A 14201-nucleotide genomic window follows, 5' to 3' on the forward strand; every position below is an offset into this window, starting at 1 on the left:
AGAATAACTTTAATTGTCTTATATTAGACCCATGGAAGAGTTGAAGTTGAAGATTAGAACAATGGGAGGATCTGTTGGATATTGGGGCCCTGTCAGCAGGGAGCAGTGATGACTGAATACCCACCAACAAAAAAAAAATCAGAAAGACTACTAAAAGCATATTTGCCTTTCTAATATGAATTACATACTATATGGCTCCTTAACAAGATCGCATATGTTGTAATTTAATTTTTTCTTGATAATTCGAAGTTATCATATTACCAACTATTTTAATTATGATACTATAATACACTGAAGCCCTTAGAATCTGGCTGAAATGTTTTTATTTTACCCCAAATAAGTAGTTTCCAAAAGTGTGAGTATAATGTGAAACAATATGATAATAAAAATTTCATGAAAATATGAAATGTACCTGAGAAAATTTTAATAAAAGTGAATGTGATTTTTAAACAGACAAATATCAGGGCTTAAAGAATTATACACGGCTTATCTGGGAAACTTGCTTAAGTTTAAGACTTTATTAGCCAGTGGTGCCAGAGAGATGATTACTTGCTCTCTCTGAGCATTTAAATACACGATGCAGGGAAAACCATGATGGTCGTATTCGGTTATCAGCATATATTATGATCTGTCTTGGTCAAGAGCCAGTAGGACTGTTATCACATTCCAGTAGTTTGAGCATCATTACACAGTTCCCACAAATAGATAGCTATTATTTTAAAGCTATCCTAATTGTAGCACTTGCTATAGTAAGCTATGTAGGCTAAAAATATTTTCAGCAAAAGTACACACTGGATGACAATGGTAACCACTGTATTTTAAGATTCTTTTCAAGTGTTCTGCAGCCTAAGAAACATGTGACTGGCATGTTCTTCCTTTGCTAGTGGTAAATTATATTCACAGAAGGACAGTGAGTACTATGAAAGAAGGAGCTACCTATCTCGGGCTTTAACTTTTGCTATAGCTGTCTTTTGTTGAAGTTTATGTAGTTATGCAGTGGTTCATGGCATTCTTCCCCTCTGTACCTAATAGATATATTGGTACTTCACGTGAAATAAGATTTCTTACTTTCATTTTCAACATTTAATAAACAATTTCTGTAAGCAGCTGCACGTATTATCTTTGTACATGTTATGTACTAGCTTATTGTTAATTTAAGTTTTGTGAATATTGAATTCATACTTTTCTGTGATAACCTTCTATTCTTTTCTGTGTCATATTTTTACTGCATATTAACTTGATTATTCATGTCTTTGTTACTTACCAAATAGTTATTACCTGTAATTAGAGAACAATATGTTTTTGACACTTGGCATGGTGGAATAGTCTCAAGAACTTGCGATGATCTCCTTTACTAACATCCTTTCAGAAATACAAACCTGGACAGAATAGCACTGATTCAAAACTATAAACATCCTTGTAAATTTTAGACGTGATGGGAATAAAAATTAGCTGGCAATCTATTCTTTAGAAGTAAACTGGGCACTGTAAGAGAAACATTATGTTATCTAGCAATAAAATACACAATTTGAACTTGAACTGCATATTAAAGTGGTGGTTTGTTTAAGAAATTCTGGTGACAGGAAAAAAGTATTACATCTTGAAAATGAGTCTACAGTTCTGTTTATATGCAATTACAAAACAGACTATTTTGAATCAACTTTTTTTTTCTTACCAAAATTAACACTCATTCTCTGTACAACCATTTGGACAACTCTGTAGTATGCCCAACACAGCATTTACTATGATAATATAAATGAACCACTTTCAGGCCTGGTTGTTAGATAAAGAATGTCATATGTTAAGGTAAAATCTTACTGAGGAGCCTCACTAGTGTCTAGAGCTAGATTTTATGTAAATATTTCTGCGCATATCACAAATATTAGGTACATTTTCTTTGAATCCACATAATCTATAGATTAAGAAAGTTCTATATTCAGTCAAAAAGTAAAACATGGGTAGTCTGCCAAAATCTAAAAGAAATTAAGTAGTGAAAATGAAAATCCAAGAGCAGACGTAAAAGGATGGAGTGTACACAGTCTCTCCTTCCTGTTTTATCTTTGTGGAAATTCATGTCGGCGTCAGTTGGGAGACATTGCACAGACTCAACACCTAGTGCTTGACATTTGGCTGCAGAGCCAGTAAATACAAATGTCTTCCAACTTCCCTTCGTCCTCCTAACCTTAAATACCTCAACCATACCACTATAAAAGAAATTGCAAAAACAATCTAAAGGACAAAAGAGCATTCTATCATGAAAAGGTATTTCGGATCCCTCCACTATTCATCACTCCTGCCATTTTCCTAGAGTCAGCCAAAAGTCTGTATTGAGTAGTACTTATAAATAGCTAGCTATAGTGCAAATGAATGCGTGCAATGTAGGGTTTGGGATTTCTCAAAAAGAAATCATTTTTGTAAAATAATGATTTTCAATGTTTTACATCATTGTATGTGCTTTATACAATGAAGTCATTACATAAAGCAAATGGAAGTGATATTCCATGACAGAATCAGAGATGGCATCTGCTGGGCTCCCTGAAACTATGTAAAAACCATCAGGCAGTGTGAAAGACATGGCATGGTACAGAGGTGAGGAGAATGGCTACATTCTGTGGACTTAGATTGCCTGGTTTTGAACTCCAGGTTTACTATTTTCTAATTGTGACACCACCTGAGTTATTAAACTTCTTATGTCTTGGTTTCCTCCCCTTTAATAGGAAGTTCTTGTGAAAATTAAATGAGTTAACATTTGCAAAGCATTTAAAGTTGTTGTGTCTAAGTGACATTTAAGAAAAACAAAGTCTTTCTTAGTTCATTCGTTTTATTGTCTCTTGAAATGAGAAGTATGAACAACACAGTGGTTTCATTATCTGGGATATGGAACTTCCTAACTAGATTGCCATTCCTAAATCTACTATACATTGGTGGTTGGAATCTTAGAAAGATCATTCACCTTGGAGTTGCTAGTCCTGTATGTGTTCTGTGTATAAATGTGTATGCTCTTTCCTAAGGTCAGAATGTCACACTACATTCATTTCTGAAGATTAATAAGAACTTTAAAATAACTATAAAAGTAATTATTTCTAATTTAGGACGAGTTTCTCAATCTGTTCTTTCTTGACTTTCTCTACATATTAATTCAATTTACACCTAAACTAATATAGATTCATACTCTCTAAAAAAAATCCCGAGGCATTTTCAAGGGCCTCCAGTAATCACTGTGCAATTTTCACTCAATCTGAAATAGAGGAAATCCAAGCAACATTCCTTTACAGATGAAGCTGTATTTTCTACCTTCATATATGTGGTTAGAACAAGCTGTCACAAATTAGACAAGATTAACATTTAGAAAGTGATCATATTACTTGTTTTCATTCTATTCCTTTTGGTGATAACTGGTAAGTTATTTATTTACATAAAAAATTAAAACAGCCAGGTACAGCAGTGGAGATGAAAGGGGATGGTAGCTGTCATACAAAAATGTCTACTTGTCATTACTAATTTATCTGCAGCATGTTGGAAGCTTTATTTATTCCTAGTTGACAACTTTGGTTATCTGGGGGTCTGTCTGTGGCTTAGAATGTAGATGTTTAATTTTGTCAAAAATACAGCCTATTGTGGGGTATAATATTTCTGACATATAAGAGAGAAATAGGGCATTTAATAGCATTTATTTCTGGGGGAAATTACAAGTATTTGCATCGAATTGAAGAAAATGACTGCAAAACAGTGAAAGCACACTGAGCTCCTGAGAGCAAAAAGCACATTCAGTCCTTGAACATTCATTACCTACTGAGTTCAAACAGAACAGCCTTTTTTTTTTCTCCAGAGCCACCTCCATGATTGGGGTTTTAAAGGACTGTGGCACAGTAAAATGAAAAGCTGATTGGGAAAATTGCTAGTTGAGGGAATGCACGTTTTAAAGTATACTGTAGCTATTGAGCTTACATAATATCATCATTACCTGTGATTATATCTGAATACGTTTAGTTAGAAAGGTCATTTAATTTCTGAGCCATCTCAAAGGCAAAAATAACTGGCTAAAAAAAATAAGATGATTAAATTGCTAAAATAATGCCAATCGCTATTCAAAACTTCATGCTTTTATTTACTTTAACATGTGCATTTTTGGCTCAAAGGAAGTATTTCCCATTTTATCTTTCTTTAAAAGATATTTCATGTTGGTAACAAGCAAGCAAACAAACAAAAAACACCCAAATACTTCAGAAAGATACTAGGCTTTTTAGTCTTATTTTATAAATAATGGCCGTTTTTCTCATTACACAAGTGATATATGCTCATTGTATAATAATTAAGAAAAAAGTACTTGTAGGAAAATAAAAGCAACTATTAATCTACTGCTAATATTTAAAGAAGATTCTTTTCCCCCTGTTTATGTGTGTGTATGTGGATGTGTGTGCTGGGGGTATATGAGAATTAATATTTCTATAACCTTTTATTTAATATATGCTATAAAATTTTCCCACATGATTACACACACACACATACACACACACACACAAACACCCTACGTTCTATTATGTTTAAGGATGTACTATGACTTCTTTATTTATCCTTTTTCCAATTATGGGCGTTTACATTGAAATTTTTAAATAGGATTATGATGAATATTGATACATAACTACCTTGTAGCTAATCTGTTACTCTAAGACAGAGTTCTAGAAGTGTGAACACACTACCAAAATAAATAAGCATTTAAAAAGTTTCTGAATGACTTCATGCTGTTTTCTAGATGTTGATAAATTTATGTTAGTACTGGGGGGGGATGAAGAGAGTTTGATAAATGGGTTTAAATATACAGTTAGAAAGAAGATGTAAGACCCTGTGTTTGATAGATCAGTAGGATGACTGTAGTTTGCAGTAATCTAGTGTATATGTTAAAATAGCTAGAAGGGAATAATTCAAATGTTTCTAGCATAAAGAAAAGACAAATATTTAAGGTAATGAGCATCCGAGTTATACTGATTTGATCTTTAAAATTTATATGAATGTGTTAAATTATCATATGTACCTCAAAATATGTACAGATATAATAATATGTACCAAAATTTAATTTAGAGACATTATAACTGAAAAATTTATACTAGCACCAACAGTGTGTGGTCTCTTTCTCTACATACACATATCATAAATGCTTACAGAACATATATACATATGCATACATGTTAGTTCATCTATATATACACAAATATATGTATATATTTTGAATTGTATTTAATGAGCTCAGACGTGTGTGTTCGTGTTTTGTGTTTAGGCAGGCCTTTATGTGTATATATATTTTATGAAAGTATTTCAGAGCTTCAGAAATACTTCTGACATTCACCAAACATTAAATATTACAGAGAAGGTTCACTGCTTTTTGATTCTGTCTAGTGTTTTCAGTTATCTGTGATTCATATTCAAGATAAACTTTCTTGTCCTTCATTAATTACAGGACAAACATATCCAGATCACAAAGGGTCTGTAGTGGTGTCAAGTTGCTTGTGGGAGGGGATGCCAGGTGAATGTTTATGCCCAGGGCTCTGTCCAGTTCTGCCTTGCTATAAATAGATTCAGCCAATTTAATTTGCATAATTAACTCTCCTAGCTGTCTTTAAAGGCTCTGCCAGCAAAGATTACAGAATGAACGCCTAAGGACTGTTGCTATATCCTATTCATTTGAGCTCTCAGATCCTGTTCACTCTGAACTGCTGACCCCTAATATGAGGGCCAAATGAGTATACAGGGTTCCCTAAGAGCTCTTTAGTGCCCCAAGCTTTGGTTATCTCATGGACACCTGGAAATTGATTGACAGGAAGTCAAGCCAGGCTAAATGGGTAGAAAAAGGGTTCACACATTAGCCAGGTCAAACAGGCAAGAAATTGAACCACAATGTCCCACAAACATTTTGGAAAAATGTTGCCCAGGTAATTTGGAAAGGGAAAAGTACCAGAAATTGATCTGAAAATTATCCTGTTCACTGTCTTTACCATGAAAACTATAGTAGTTAATCCCCAGAGGTCATTTGAGTAAGGTAGATACTAAGATATATTTAAAGGCAAATAAAATACATTGTTTAGAAGATGTTTTAAATTATAATAATGGCATATATAAACATATACATACATATAGACAGCAAAAAAAGCAGAAAGTCAAAGCTTTTCTTCTTTATAGAAAACTTACCTGACTTTTTACATTTAGTGTGTTGGGTAGAAATTACTCTACATTATTTGCATAAACAGTTACTTCTTGATTTGAAAATCTTCACATATATTTATTATTATCTCTTATGAAAAATACTTTACCCACATCACCTCCTGCAATCATACCTCCTTCCCCCGATGACTTTTTAAACTTTACATAGTTGTTTTTAGTCTGTTGATGATGGTCTAGAAATTTAAGAATTACCTTGATATCTATATCAGTTCAAGAACTTTAGTTTCTCATCTTCCTTCTACAGAACAAGAAACAATATATCCTTTACTTCCATCTATTTATTTGCTCACACATCATTACTCATCTTCTCTCTGTGACCCTACTTTTATGTATTCAAAATTTAGAACATTTATATTGTCTTTTTAGATTTTTTTTAAAAGATGTCCTTTTTTTCCTATAGTAATCATTCTCCATTGGGAGCAATTCTGACTCCCAAGCTCCCACTGCAAAGGGACATTTGGCAATGACTGGAGACATCTGAGATCGTTGCAACTAGAGTGCTAAAAACATCTAGCTGCTAGAGGCCAGGGATGCTGCCAAATATCACACTGGATATTCCCCCATTTCAAAGAATGTCGATAGTGCTAAGTTTGAGAAACCATTTCTGCTGAAGACTGAACAACAGGAGCTTTTCTTAGCAATACCAAGTAATAAGTTCTGTGCTGTTCAAAGGAGGATCTTAAAATCACCAAGATTCAATAAAATTCATTTTCTTAAATTTGATCATTGAATAAAAATCATGCCACGTTTGGAACATATTTTCTTATACATTTTGTTATTTCTGGAATTTTTAATTGCTTATCTTTATCTCATTGAAGGAAGAAATGCAGCTTTTTAAATCACAGCACTAGGATTTTGCAGCTTCTTGATAAAAGGTCAGTTTTGTACAGATTGCTTATTATGACTACTGCACAGCTGTCATTTGGGATATATATTTTTTCCCTCTCTCTCACTTCTCTCCAATTTGCTTAGATTTGTCATCTTCAGTTCTTAGATTCCTTTTTCATTTTGCTGATATAGAGTATTGTATAATTACCTCAAGAAAAATGTATAAGAGAGAAAAATGTTGCATAGCTTCATATTTGATCGTTTAATAGGTTATAGAATCCCAGTTTCAAAACTGTTTATCACAAAACTTTTGAGATAGTATTTCTTTATCATTAAGTACCTAGTGATCCTGAAAAAAGGTATCATGTTCATCTCATTCTAATTTCTTTGGGGTCATCCCCCCACCAGCTTCAAAACTTCTGGAGCTTCTCTTTAGCCTTGACTGTAGTAATTAGGTTCTTTTTATATGCAACTAAAGGATACAAGATTTAATTAACATAAAAGGTCTTTATATGTTTCACATAAAACAAAATATAAATGTAGATGCTTCTGGGGTTGATTTGAAGGTTTGGAGCTAGTTTTTCTGAGATCCTTTAAGCTATAATCATATTCTTCCTCCTTCTCTTCCTCTTGCCTCTTACTCTTCACCCTCTTCTTCATTCTCTTTCTCCTCTTCTTCCCCTTTCTCTTTCTCCTTTTCTTCCCCTTTCTCTTTCTCCTCTTCTTCCCCTTTCTCTTTCTCTTAGGAAAAAAAAGTATTTCTCACATAATCTCCTGTAGCCAACTTCTCCCTTTTCATTTAATTGGTCATAATGGGCAAACATCTTCATTCCATCATTAAACAAGTAAAAGACTTATCTCCTGTGGTTGAAAGGGCACTGAACTTGTCTTAAGATATTGCTTCCCATTAGATATCTGAACAAATTCAGATTCTTCTCAGTAAGAAGGAGAGGGAAGTAAAGGACAGTGTCTACTTTGTTCTGTTTTCAGATTTGGTAAGTAAATGGCAATGTCATATATAGTATTTTGAAATTTTATTTCAACATCATGTACCAGCTGTTTTTCATTTTTTTAGTTGTATAAAGGTAAAGGATGCAAGCACAATTTTGTTACATGCATATATTGTGTAGTGGTAAAGTGTTGGTTTTTGGTGTCAACATCAACCAAATAATGTATATTATAATCATTAAGTAAATTCTCAGTATGCAGTGGTTCTGTTCAGTCTAAAAAGCATATTTTTGTTTGCATTCTACAATTAATCTCCCTATAATTTTTTGTCATCTTTTTCTGGAAGTACTAGTAGAGAGCTATTAGTCCTTTGGACTGATTCTCTTTGCTTTTTTCCTCAAAAATTTTCATATCTCTTTTTTTAACCATGTTCTAAGAAAATTCTAATCTTTTTTTTTACTTTCTCTTGATTTTTAATTATGTTGACTAATTTCAATACCATGAAGTCCCTGCATTGCTCCTTTCTCAGTGTAAGTTGTTCTTACATTAGTGCAAGAGCATCTGGATTCTGTCATAGAACACCAATAAAGATTTATTTATGTTCTGTTTTCTTCCCTAAATCATCATTATTTGCTATAGCGCCACATACCTTGGTTGAGTGACTTGGTCATACGCTTTTGTGCTGAGAATTTTTCCAACCTCTTTGTTAATACTGAAACGTTAATCCCATGGATAGCTATGTTTTGTTTTGCCTTTTTTCTCCTGCTCTTCCTTGCCTCTGTGTGAAGAAGAAGGTATATATACCCCAAGCTCTAAGCATGAGGATAGGGGATAACAACCAGTAGTCACACCCCATACCACCACTAGTGCCACAGAGAAGGATCCTATTCTAGGGCACCAAAACCCACTCTGAAAGATTTATCCACTTCCAAAAGGCCACTGTATTTTTGTAGAAGATTTTCTCTACTTTGGGCAAAATCAAAAGTCGATATATTTAATGTGTGTTTGTTGGTTTGAGGAGTGATTTGAAGGATGTGACAGACAGTAGTTCAATCAATCACTTCCATTACTACCTTACTCCCAAAACTCACTATTTAAATAAATCTTCTGAATCTAAGGACAAGACTGTGAAAAATGACTCCAACCTCCCCTCAAGACCTCTCTCCTTGTGATATTTGTGACTTTCTCCCAATAGCAATCCATAAATCATACCACAGTAGACTTCTGTCATCCTGAAATGTATCACAATCTTTAGTTTGTTCATGTCCTCTGTGCCCATTCACATGAAAAAATAAAAACACATAATCTTCTACTTAGTTGACACTTGAATGATTATTGGGGAGACATGGAAAATAAAAACTGGCTTTTTCCTACAGTATTGAAAAGGAACTCATGGTATAGGTAACATTATTGGCTGTACATCAAGCTGTGAGAACAGATTATTGAATTCATAGGTTATACAATTTTGCATGGTCATGCAAGACCATATATAAACTCACAGTTCTATTCCTTACTCAAATATCAAGCCCACATCAATCCTGTCCTGGTTATATCTGCTCCTTATAGCATGATTCCACCTCCATATGCAACTTTCTTTCTCACATTTTCCATGTATTCATATAGGTATCCATTCATTTATTTATGTACCATACATGTATTAAACCGCTCACACACACTCTGTTTTTCTGTTGGACATTATTGAGTTATGCATGAATGAGGCACGTCCCTGATAAACTAACATTAACATACAGCAAAACTGGCATAGAGAATAATTATTATATAGAGCATGACAAATGCTTTAATAAAGTTATGACTATAGTGCAGTGGGAGGAGATTACCCTTCACTGACTATTGCTCTTTTGTAAATAAGGCCACATTACTGAGGGCTTGGTAATATTTTATTACTTAAATGTTTTCATGTTCTTAAAATGTCAGCTAGTGGAAGAGTTTTATTTTGGAAACAAATCTGCTCTGATCATTTAAAAGAAAAAATAGAGCAGGCAGGGTGATCTGGTGGAACAAGCTCTGAAGAGTTGAGTTCCACCATGTGACTAACTTACTAGATCACTGAGAATAAATCATTTTACTATTTTTGGCTTCAGTTGTTTCATCTGTAAAACAAGGACTTTCTCTAAGTAATCTCTAATGATCTTTTCTGGATTGGTAATTTAGGGTTGGTCATTCAGCCACATGTGCAGTATCCCCCGGCCCCCCCCCCCCCCGCCCAGATACCCAGGTGAAAACACTTATTTCCAGCTCCAAAAAGATGGATGTGAGATTTGGAATCCTTAGGAAAGGGCAGTTTTGGAGTACACTTAGGCTGAGCTTCCTGACTTCATAGATGAGTTCTTCAGCCAGAAACAGTTATGGAATTGCCAGGTGTCACATGCATTCTTCCATCTGGAGACCAGGACACTGGAGGCAGCAGCCTGGAGCACAAGGAGAATGGAGAAGGTCCTGAGATGCCCACACTCAGGCCCTGACAATGAAGCAGGATGTTTCGCTGACTCATTCACGGGACTCCTGACAGGTGTGCCTCCTTTACCAAGCCCAGGGCTCTCAGCTCCTAACAGGAGGGAGCGCGCAAGCAAATGAGACCGGAACTGGAGTACAGGAGCACCGGAACCAGCCAGGGAACTCCCTGCGGCCCGCGGCACTTTCCAGGGCGGGGATGCCTGCAACCTCTGAAGCCCCAAAGAGCGTTTTTTACAGTGCTCTTTTAGCTCTGCTGACCGCGGATGGCTTAAGTGTTAACAGCTGAGTGGACTCTTTGCCTTTTCGCATGAGTTGGCCGCCCTGTGCCAGCAAGGGCAAAGGGCCAGTGTAACAGCTGTTTGTATCTGCACTCGTGGCTCCTGAGCTCCTGTCTGGCATACAGGAAAAACGAGGTCGCATCAACAAATTGAAGGATGGTAAATGTTGGGGTCTTTATTGCCAATGAAAGCGGCTCCCACTGGGAGCTGAAAAGGGGATGGAAAGCTGAAAAGGGGAGGAGGTGAGTAGATACCTGAAGTCTGACCATCTACAGCAGCTGGATTATTCTCCAAAGTTACACTGTCAGGCTGTCCGTCTGAAGCCAAGACACTTCTCTCCGACATCCAGCTGTAGTTTCTGCTCTTCTCCAACTGAGTATGAGGTATTTATGGGCACAGGTTGGGGAGTGGGGCAGGGGAGGAGGTGGGGGTAGGCATGGGTGGTTTAGGGAAAGACAGCACTCAAATGGGAAAACAGGGATACAAATTCTCACTTTGTGCTGCAGTTACAGGCTTTTCAGCTTGAGGGTGGGCTTTTCACCAGGGGCCTGCCCTTTTCTGCCTAGAATGTATCTACCTCCTGTCCCTGTGGTTACCTGTTCTCCTGGAAAGGCCCTTGGCCATATGAAGACAGTATTATTTGCTGAGAAAACCTTAAAAGGAGGATGCTCAATTGGAATTGGACTGAATTGTATTTGTCCTGAGCTTAAGGCAAAAGTTTTAAAGCTATGAGATATTCTACACTCAGCTACACTCAGCTGAATATGAACTCCTCTTCCCTTTTTCTCCTTAAATCCTCTTAAAGCTTTCTAACATTTTATATATTTCACCCACTGAGAGTATCTTCCAAAGATAACTTGAATTTTCTTATGAATGCTTTTAGAGTGTCTTTTGACGATTAGAGTTAGAGTTTGGATCCTTTAGCATGGTCTTTGCATTAAAGTTATGTAAGTTCAACATTTCTCTTACATGTAAACAACACAGCTGTCAAGGTGCCAAGAATTCCTTTGCCCATCACCACAATTGAACTAAAGGCCAGATATACAAGTATACTCCCTTCATCTTTTCCATTGAAAATTCTACAATACATTATAGAATATAAAGGTTGTTTTGGAGAGAGGAAGAAACTGAAATGGGAAGGAATTTTTTAATATTACACATGTGGAGAAGGGGTTTATTTTCTCTATATACATTTTTATAAAATGTACTCATTGAAATGGACTTGGGACATCATAGCTCCTATTTCCATGATAGTGATAGTCATCATGAGGTCTGTAGTTTTCTAAGATTTTGGTAGCTATACTGATTAGTCCTCACAGGAAGCCTTAGAAAATTACAGCTCCTAAGGTGACAATGCTAACATCAGCAAAAATTCATATTGATTCTGTATAAGACTGTGACAGAAAGATCGTGGCTGGTCTGGCTGGGCTGGATTCAATTTGAGTGAGCACTGTCTCCTAGCTGGAAGTAGAGTTGAGGTAAAACAGAGAAAGTGAAAAAATAAATCTTTAAGAGGAGTCTGAGGAGGGAGCAAGACCAACAAAAATCAGGGACACAGAGAAGTGGCATCATTGGTTGCCAGCATGAGGGTAAGGATGAGATGGGTATCAGTAACTGGAATATGAATCCACAAATGAAAGACCGGACACATTGAAAGCAGATCCAATAGTTGGAATGAGCAAGGAGGAAGATGCTAAGGTTGAATTCTAGATTTAGGCTGTTTCCCAAAGCTTATTCATTTGCTCTCTTTGGCTGTCTGACTCCATTTAAAAGTTCAGGAGAGGTGTTTACAATAATGTGCCAAGATCTTATATGATGAGAGGACTGGACACTAGCAGAACAATTCTTTGGAGAAGAAAACAGTTTTGGGAGTCTGAGGCACGGAGAGATCTGATGGATAACATAGTCTTACCAAGCATTAATTTAAATCCCAAATGGAACAAAAGGGCTCTCAAAAAGGCTGTAAATGTTACATAGGTGTCAGAGAACACTGTTTGTAACAAATAGAGTATAGGAAGTAGCTAAAATTGAAAATAATAATAATTTTAAAAAAGGGAAATACCAATGGTCAAGGTGAGGCCCAACTTCAAAGAAATTTGAGAAATAACAAGACTAGAAATTGGGGCATATATGTCAAAGGTGAATTATTTCTTTCTCTTTTACATTCTAAATTTTGTGAAGGATAATAGGTTTCTACTTGTGGTAAGAGACCAAAAAAGAGCCCTTCACATGTGGTAGCACTTAATGGCACGATCAAAACAATAGCAATGAGGATAGATTTTCAAATATTAGAGGATCTCCCTTCTGTACTTGTGTAGAATATTTTAAATTTCAAAACAAGGAATTTACATGATATACTGAGAATATGAATTTATTCAATAACTTTACTATAAAAGCATACTCTAATATTTTCAAATTGCACTATAGACCATATGTTATTTGTTCTGTTCCTGCAGTCCACTCGCCAGCACACCTATCCATCCCTACAAAACTCCTTGTGACTCTGTATGCAAATCATAGCGTTTCACCACTGCCACTAACTTAGGACTCAAGAATATCCTGTTCCTCTCAATGCAAGAGTGTATAGTATGACTGGATCCAGGCCAATCAGAATCCTTCTCTAGATTTTCCATACTAACTCTGTAATGGAAAGCATTCTGTAAGCCACCCCTCTGATACCTGTAGGGAGAGTACAAAGTATATCAATGCTTATCTAGGATGATGCAGACCTAGCACAGCCTACAGTCATGTTCTAAACTTATGGTATAAAGCTGTGTGGAGAAGATACTATTGCCAATGCCCAGTGAAGAAGGGACAGAAATGGAGAGTGGCTGGGTAGAAGCTAGCACACTTTTAAATCCCTAAGTCCTGGTGTTTCTTATACAGACACCACTTCTTTTCTTTAGAGTTAATGAAATCCTTAACTTTAGGGTTAATGAAACAGGTGTGGTGACTCATGCCTGTAATCCCAGCACTTTGAAAGGCCAAGGCAGGCAGATCACCTCAAGTCAGGGGTTTGAGACCAGCCTGGCCAACATGGCAAAACGCCATCGCTACTAAAAATACCAAAATTAGCCAGGCATTTGGGTACAGACCTGTAGTCCCAGCTACTCAGGAGGGTGAGGCAGGAAAATCGCTTGAATCCAGGAGGTGAAGGTTGCAGTGAGCTGGGATTGTACCACTGTATTCCAGCCTGGGCGACAGTGAGACTCCATCTCAAAGAAAAAAAAAAAAGAAGTTAATGAAGCCCAATATTACTCCTCTCCTTTTTCTTTTACTAAAATTAGTAAATCAAATTTAAATAAGATTATTACTTGTAAATAAAAAATATTGTAAAAAAAGAGTACCATTTAGGCAAATTGTTGCTTCTGAAAAGACTGCATTTTGTGATTTATACCAGAGTAAATTATATAAGAGCCAAATAATCATAGTAAGGACAGTACAATGTCTTTATAC

At 35.9% G+C, this 14201-nt stretch overlaps 1 long non-coding RNA gene across 2 annotated transcripts in view; it reads left to right on the plus strand.

The window, feature by feature from the left end:
* Positions 1–10623: 10623 nt before the first annotated feature.
* Positions 10624–14201, plus strand: part of LOC144336126 (uncharacterized) — a 105647-nt gene continuing 102069 nt past the window's right edge. Inside the window, exon 1 of one of the 2 annotated variants that reach the window (XR_013407619.1) lies at positions 10624–11128. This is a non-coding gene — a long non-coding RNA (uncharacterized LOC144336126). The remainder of the gene's footprint in view (positions 11129–14201) is intronic. The other variant, XR_013407620.1, reaches the window with a different exon arrangement.

The sequence above is a fragment of the Macaca mulatta genome, chromosome 17, assembly GCF_049350105.2.
Source record: "Macaca mulatta isolate MMU2019108-1 chromosome 17, T2T-MMU8v2.0, whole genome shotgun sequence".
Lineage (NCBI taxonomy): Eukaryota > Metazoa > Chordata > Mammalia > Primates > Cercopithecidae > Macaca > Macaca mulatta.